Source organism: Lissotriton vulgaris, chromosome 4_1 (genome assembly GCF_964263255.1).
Source record: "Lissotriton vulgaris chromosome 4_1, aLisVul1.2, whole genome shotgun sequence".
Lineage (NCBI taxonomy): Eukaryota > Metazoa > Chordata > Amphibia > Caudata > Salamandridae > Lissotriton > Lissotriton vulgaris.
Window position 1 is genome coordinate 382,215,457 of NC_141691.1, and position 8,102 is coordinate 382,223,558.

An 8,102-nucleotide genomic window follows, 5' to 3' on the forward strand; every position below is an offset into this window, starting at 1 on the left:
AGCAGGGATAGGCCATGTTCTGGGGTTGCCGATGGCTGCCAATATCTGCCAGGTATAGTACCACTCAGGTGCGTAGGTGCGGGATCCCAGGCTCATCAGTCCGCTTCTCAAGGGAACTTTAAAGTTACAAATGGGGGTGGGGTCGCACACTACTCACACACCGGCGGTGTCGCCCCTAAGGACTCTGGTCAATGTAGTAACGTGTTCGCGATGAATCATCTTTCGATCTTCTGCTAACCTCGCTGTCTTCGCCATCCCTGGACTCGTGTTTCGGGGTATCACCCCTCGTCAGCAGGGATAGGCCGTGTTCTGGGGTTGCCGATGGCTGCCAATATCTGCCAGGTATAGTACCACTCAGGCGCGTAGGTGCGGGATCCCAGGCTCGTCAGCCCGCTGCTCAAGGGAGCTTTAAAGTTACAAATGGGGGTGGGGTCGCACACTACTCACACACCGGCGGTGTCGCCCCTAAGGACTCTGGTCAATGTACTAACGTGTTCGTGATGCATCATCTTTTGATCTTCTGCTATCCTCGCTGTCTTTGCCATCCCTGGACACGTGTTTCGGGGTATCACACCTCGTCAGCAGGGATAGGCCGTGTTCTGGGGTTGCCGATGGCTGCCAATATCTGCCAGGTATAGTACCACTCAGGCGCGTAGGTGCGGGATCCCATGCTCGTCAGCCCGCTGCTCAAGGGAGCTTTAAAGTTACAAATGGGGGTGGGGTCGCACAATACTCACACACCGGCGGTGTCACCCCTAAGGACTCTGGTCAATGTAGTAACGTGTTCGCGATGTATCATCTTTCAATCTTCTGCTATCCTCGCTGTCTTCGCCATCCCTGGACACGTGTTTCGGGGTATCAGCCCTCGTCAGCAGGGATAGGCTTTGTTCTGGGGTTGCCGATGGCTGCTAATATCTGCCAGGTATAGTACCACTCAGGCACGTAGGTGCGGGATCCCAGGCTCATCAGCCCGCTGCTCAAGGGAGCTTTAAAGTTACAAATGGGGGTAGGGCCGCACACTACTCACACACCGGCAGTGTCGCCCCTAAGGACTCTGGTCAATGTAGTAACGTGTTTGCGATGCATCATCTTTCGATCTTCTGCTATCCTCTCTGTCTTCACCATCCCTGGACACGTGTTTCTGGGTATCACCCTTGGTCAGCAGGGATAGGCCGTGTTCTGGGGTTGCCGATGGCTGCCAATATCTGCCAGGTCTAGTACTACTCAGGCGCGTAGGTGTGGGATCCCAGGCTCGTCAGCCCGGTGCTCAAGGGAGCTTTAAAGTTACAAATGGGGGTGGGGTCGCACACTACTCACACACCGGCGGTGTCGCCCCTAAGGACTCTGGTCAATGTAGTAACGTGTTCGCGATGCATCATCTTTCGATCTTCTGCTATCCTCGCTGTCTTCGCCATCCCTGGACACGTGTGTTGGGGTATCACCCCTCGTTAGCAGGGATAGGCCGTGTTCTGGGGTTGCTGATGGCTGCCAATATCTGCCAGGTATAGTACCACTCAGGCGCGTAGGTGCGGGATCCCAGGCTCGTCAGCCCGCTGCTCAAGGGAGCTTTAAAGTTACAAATGGGGGTGGGGTCGCACACTACTCACACACCGGCGGTGTCGCCCCTAAGAACCCTGGTCAATGTAGTTACGTGTTCGCGATGCATCATCTTTCGATCTTCTGCTATCCTCGCTGTCTTCGCCATCCCTGGACACGTGTTTCGGGGTATCACCCCTCGTCAGCAGGGATAGGCCGTGTTCTGGGGTTGCCGATGGCTGCCAATATCTGCCAGGTATAGTACCACTCAGGCGCGTAGGTGCGGGATCCCAGTCTCATCAGCAAGCTGCTCAAGGGAGCTTTAAAGTTACAAATGGGGGTGGAGTCGCACACTACTCACACACCGGCGGTGTCGCCCCTAAGGACTCTGATCAATGTAGTAACGTGTTCGCAATGCATCATCTTTCGATCTTCTGCTATCCTCGCTGTCTTCGCCAACCCTGGACACGTGTTTCGGGGTATCACCCCTCGTCAGCAAGGATAGGCCGTGTTCTGGGGTTGCGGATGGCTGCCAATATCTGCCAGGTATAGTACCACTCAGGCCCGTAGGTGCGGGATCCCAGGCTCGTTAGCCAGCTGCTCAAGGGAGCTTTAAAGTTACAAATTGGGGTGGGGTTGCACACTACTCACACACCGGCGGTGCCGCCCCTAAGGACTCTGGTCAATGTAGTAACGTGTTCGCAATTCATCATCTTTCGATCTTCTGCTATCCTCGCTGTCTTCACCATCCCTGGACACGTGTTTCGGGGTATCACCCCTCGTCAGGAGGGATAGGCCGTGTTCTGGAGTTGCCGATGGCTGCCAATATCTGCCAGGTCTAGTACTACTCAGGCGCGTAGGTGCGGGATCCCAGGCTCGTCATTCCGCTGCTCAAGGGAGCTTTAAAGTTACAAATGGGGGTGGGGTCGCACACTACTCACACACGGGCGGTGTCGCCCCTAAGGACTCTGGTCAATGTAGTAACGTGTTCGCGATGCATCATCTTTAGATCTTTTGCTATCCTCGCTGTTTTCGCCATCCCTGGACACGTGTTTCCGGGTATCACCCCTCGTTAGCAGGGATAGGCCGTGTTCTGGGGTTGCCGATGGCTGCCAATATCTGCCAGGTATAGTACCACTCAGGCGCGTAGGTGCGGGATCCCAGGCTCGTTAACCAGCTGCTCAAGGGAGCTTTAAAGTTACAAATGGGGGTGGGGTCGCACACTACTCACACACCGGCGGTGTCGCCCCTAAGGACTCTGGTCAATGTAGTAACGTGTTCGCAATGCATCATCTTTCGATCTTCTGCTATCCTCACTGTCTTCGCCATCCCTGGACACGTGTTTCGGGGTATCACCCCTCGTCAGCAGTGATAGGCCATGTTCTGGGGTTGCAGATGGCTGCCAATATCTGCCAGGTATAGTACCACTCAGGCGCGTAGGTGCGGGATCCCAGGCTCGTCAGCCAGCTGCTCAAGGGAGCTTTAAAGTTACAAATGGGGGTGGGGTCGCACACTACTCACACACCGGCGGAGTCGCCCCTACGGACTCAGGTCAATGTAGTAACGTGTTCGCAAAGCATCATCTTTCGATCTTCTGCTATCCTCGCTGTCTTCGCCATCCCTGGACACGTGTTTCGTGGTATCACCCCTCGTCAGCAGGAATAGGCCATGTTCTGGGGTTGCCGATGGCTGCCAATATCTGCCAGGTATAGTACCACTCAGGCGCGTAGGTGCGGGATCCCAGTCTCCTCAGCCCACTCTTCAAGGGAGCTTTAAAGTTGCAAATGGGGGTGGAGTCGCACACTACTCACACACCGGCGGTGCCGCCCCTAAGGACTCTGGTCAATATAGTAACGAGTTCGCAATGCATCATCTTTCGATCTTCTGCTATCCTCGCTGTCTTCGCCATCCCTGGACACGTGTTTCGAGGTATCACCCCTCGTCAGCAGGGATAGGCCGTGTTCTGGGGCTGCCGATGGCTGCCAATATCTGCCAGGTATAGTACCACTCAGGCGCGTAGGTGCGGGATCCCAGGCTTGTCAGCCCGCTGCTCAAGGGAGCTTTAAAGTTACAAATGGGGGTGGGGTCGCACACTACTCACACACCGGTGGTGTCGCCCCTAAGGACTCTGGTCAATGTAGTAACGTGTTCGCGATGCATCATCTTTCGATCTTCTGCTATCCTCGCTGTCTTCGCCATCCCTGGACACGTGTTTCGGGGTATCACCCCTCGTCAGCAGGGATAGGCCGTGTTCTGGGGTTGCCGATGGTTGCCAATATCTGCCAGGTATAGTACCACTCAGACGCGTAGGTGCGGGATACCAGGCTCGTCAGCCCGCTGCTCAAGGGAGCTTAAAAGTTACAAATGGGGGTGGGGTCGCACACTACTCACACACCGGCGGTGTCGCCCCTAAGGACTCTGGTCAATGTAGTAACGTGTTCGCGATGCATCATCTTTAGATCTTTTGCTATCCTCGCTGTTTTCGCCATCCCTGGACACGTGTTTCCGGATATCACCCCTTGTTAGCAGGGATAGGCCGTGTTCTGGGGTTGCCGATGGCTGCCAATATCTGCCAGGTATAGTACCACTCAGGCGCGTAGGTGCGGGATCCCAGGCTCGTTAACCAGCTGCTCAAGGGAGCTTTAAAGTTACAAAATGGGGGTGGGGTCGCACACTACTCACACACCGGCGGTGTCGCCCCTAAGGACTCTGGTCAATGTAGTAACGTGTTCGCGATGCATCATCTTTAGATCTTTTGCTATCCTCGCTGTTTTCGCCATCCCTGGACACGTGTTTCCGGGTATCACCCCTCGTTAGCAGGGATAGGCCGTGTTCTGGGGTTGCCGATGGCTGCCAATATCTGCCAGGTATAGTACCACTCAGGCGCGTAGGTGCGGGATCCCAGGCTCGTTAACCAGCTGCTCAAGGGAGCTTTAAAGTTACAAATGGGGGTGGGGTCGCACACTACTCACACACCGGCGATGTCGCCCCTAAGGACTCTGGTCAATGTACTAACGTGTTCGCAATGCATCATCTTTCGATCTTCTGCTATCCTTGCTGTCTTCGCCATCCCTGGACACGTGTTTCGGGGTATCACCCCTCGTCAGCAGTGATAGGCCGTGTTCTGGGGTTGCAGATGGCTGCCAATATCTGCCAGGTATAGTACCACTCAGGCGCGTAGGTGCGGGATCCCAGGCTCGTCAGCCAGCTGCTCAAGGGAGCTTTAAAGTTACAAATGGGGGTGGGGTCGCACACTACTCACACACCGGCGGTGTCGCCCCTACGGACTCAGGTCAATGTAGTAACGTGTTCGCAAAGCATCATCTTTCGATCTTCTGCTATCCTCGCTGTCTTCGCCATCCCTGGACACGTGTTTCGTGGTATCACCCCTCGTCAGCAGGGATAGGCCATGTTCTGGGGTTGCCGATGGCTGCCAATATCTGCCAGGTATAGTACCACTCAGGCGCGTAGGTGCGGGATCCCAGTCTCCTCAGCCCACTCTTCAAGGGAGCTTTAAAGTTGCAAATGGGGGTGGAGTCGCACACTACTCACACACCGGCGGTGCCGCCCCTAAGGACTCTGGTCAATGTAGTAACGAGTTCGCAATGCATCATCTTTCGATCTTCTGCTATCCTCGCTGTCTTCGCCATCCCTGGACACGTGTTTCGAGGTATCACCCCTCGTCAGCAGGGATAGGCCGTGCTATGGGGCTGCCGATGGCTGCCAATATCTGCCAGGTATAGTACCACTCAGGCGCGTAGGTGCGGGATCCCAGGCTTGTCAGCCCGCTGCTCAAGGGAGCTTTAAAGTTACAAATGGGGGTGGGGTCGCACACTACTCACACACCGGCGGTGTCGCCCCTAAGGACTCTGGTCAATGTAGTAACGTGTTCGCGATGCATCATCTTTCGATCTTCTGCTATCCTCGCTGTCTTCGCCATCCCTGGACACGTGTTTCGGGGTATCACCCCTCGTCAGCAGGGATAGGCCGTGTTCTGGGGTTTGCCGATGGTTGCCAATATCTGCCAGGTATAGTACCACTCAGACGCGTAGGTGCGGGATACCAGGCTCGTCAGCCCGCTGCTCAAGGGAGCTTAAAAGTTACAAATGGGGGTGGGGTCGCACACTACTCACACATCGGCGGTGTCGCCCCTAAGGACTCTGGTCAATGTAGTAACGTGTTCGCGATGCATCATCTTTCGATCTTCTGCTATCCTCGCTGTCTTCGCCATCCCTGGACACGTGTTTCGGGGTATCACCCATCGTCAGCAGGATTAGGCCGGGTTCTGGGGTTGCCGATGGCTGCCAATATCTGACAGGTCTAGTACCACTCAGGTGCGTAGGTGCGGGATCCCAGGCTCGTCAGCCCGCTGCTCAAGGGAGCTTTAAAGTTACAAATGGGGGTGGGGTCACACACTACTCACACACCGGCGGTGTCGCCCCTAAGGACTCTGGTCAATGTAGTAACGTAATCGCGATGCATCATCTTTCGATCTTCTGCTATCCTCGCTGTCTACGCCATCCCTGGACACGTGTTTCGGGGTATCACCCTTCGTCAGCAGGGATAGACCGTGTTCTGGGGTTGCCGATGGCCGCCAATATCTGCCAGGTATAGTACCACTCAGGCGCGTAGGTGCGGGATCCCAGGCTCGTCAGCCCGTGCTCAAGGGAGCTTTAAAGTTACAAATGGGGGTGGGGTCGCACACTACTCACAGACCGGCGGTGTTGCCCCTAAGGACTCTGGTCAATGTAGTAACGTGTTCGCGATGCATCATCTTTCGATCTTCTGCTATCCTCGCTGTCTTCGCCATCCCTGGACACGTGTTTCGGGGTATCACCGCTCGTCAGCAGGGATAGGCCGTGTTCTGGGGTTGCCGATGGCTGCCAATATCTGCCAGGTATAGTACCACTCAGGCGCGTAGGTGCGGGATCCCAGGCTCATCAGCCCGCTGCTCAAGGGAGCTTTAAAGTTACAAATGGGGGTGGGGTCGCACACTACTCACAAACCGGCGGTGCCGCCCCTAAGGACTCTGGTCAATGTAGTAATGGGTTTGCGATGCATCATCTTTCGATCTTCTGCTATCCTTGCTGTCTTCGCCATGCCTGGACACGTGTTTCGGGATATCACCCCTCATAAGCAGGGATAGGCCATGTTCTGGGGTTGCAGATGGCTGCCAATATCTGCCAGGTATAGTACCACTCAGGTGCGTAGGTGCGGGATCCCAGGCTCATCAGTCCGCTTCTCAAGGGAACTTTAAAGTTACAAATGGGCGTGGGGTCGCACACTACTCACACACCGGCGGTGTCGCCCCTAAGGACTCTGGTCAATGTAGTAACGTGTTCGCGATGCATCATCTTTCGATCTTCTGCTAACCTCGCTGTCTTCGCCATCCCTGGACTCGTGTTTCGGGGTATCACCCCTCGTCAGCAGGGATAGGCCGTGTTCTGGGGTTGCCGATGGCTGCCAATATCTGCCAGGTATAGTACCACTCAGGCGCGTAGGTGCGGGATCCCAGGCTCGTCAGCCCGCTGCTCAAGGGAGCTTTGAAGTTACAAATGGGGGTGGGGTCGCACACTACTCACACACCGGCGGTGTCGCCCCTAAGGACTCTGGTCAATGTACTAACGTGTTCGTGATGCATCATCTTTTGATCTTCTGCTATCCTCGCTGTCTTTGCCATCCCTGGACACGTGTTTCGGGGTATCACACCTCGTCAGCAGGGATAGGCCGTGTTCTGGGGTTGCCGATGGCTGCCAATATCTGCCAGGTATAGTACCACTCAGGCGCGTAGGTGCGGGATCCCATGCTCGTCAGCCCGCTGCTCAAGGGAGCTTTAAAGTTACAAATGGGGGTGGGGTCGCACAATACTCACAAACCGGCGGTGTCACCCTTAAGGACTCTGGTCAATGTAGTAACGTGTTCGCGATGTATCATCTTTCAATCTTCTGCTATCCTCGCTGTCTTCGCCATCCCTGGACACGTGTTTCGGGGTATCAGCCCTCGTCAGCAGGGATAGGCTTTGTTCTGGGGTTGCCGATGGCTGCTAATATCTGCCAGGTATAGTACCACTCAGGCACGTAGGTGCGGGATCCCAGGCTCATCAGCCCGCTGCTCAAGGGAGCTTTAAAGTTACAAATGGGGGTAGGGCCGCACACTACTCACACACCGGCAGTGTCGCCCCTAAGGACTCTGGTCAATGTAGTAACGTGTTCGCGATGCATTATCTTTCGATCTTCTGCTATCCTCTCTGTCTTCACCATCCCTGGACACGTGTTTCTGGGTATCACCCTTGGTCAGCAGGGATAGGCCGTGTTCTGGGGTTGCCGATGGCTGCCAATATCTGCCAGGTCTAGTACTACTCAGGCGCGTAGGTGTGGGATCCCAGGCTCGTCAGCCCGCTGCTCAAGGGAGCTTTAAAGTTACAAATGGGGGTGGGGTCGCACACTACTCACACACCGGCGGTGTCGCCCCTAAGGACTCTGGTCAATGTAGTAACGTGTTCGCGATGCATCATCTTTCGATCTTCTGCTATCCTCGCTGTCTTCGCCATCCCTGGACACGTGTGT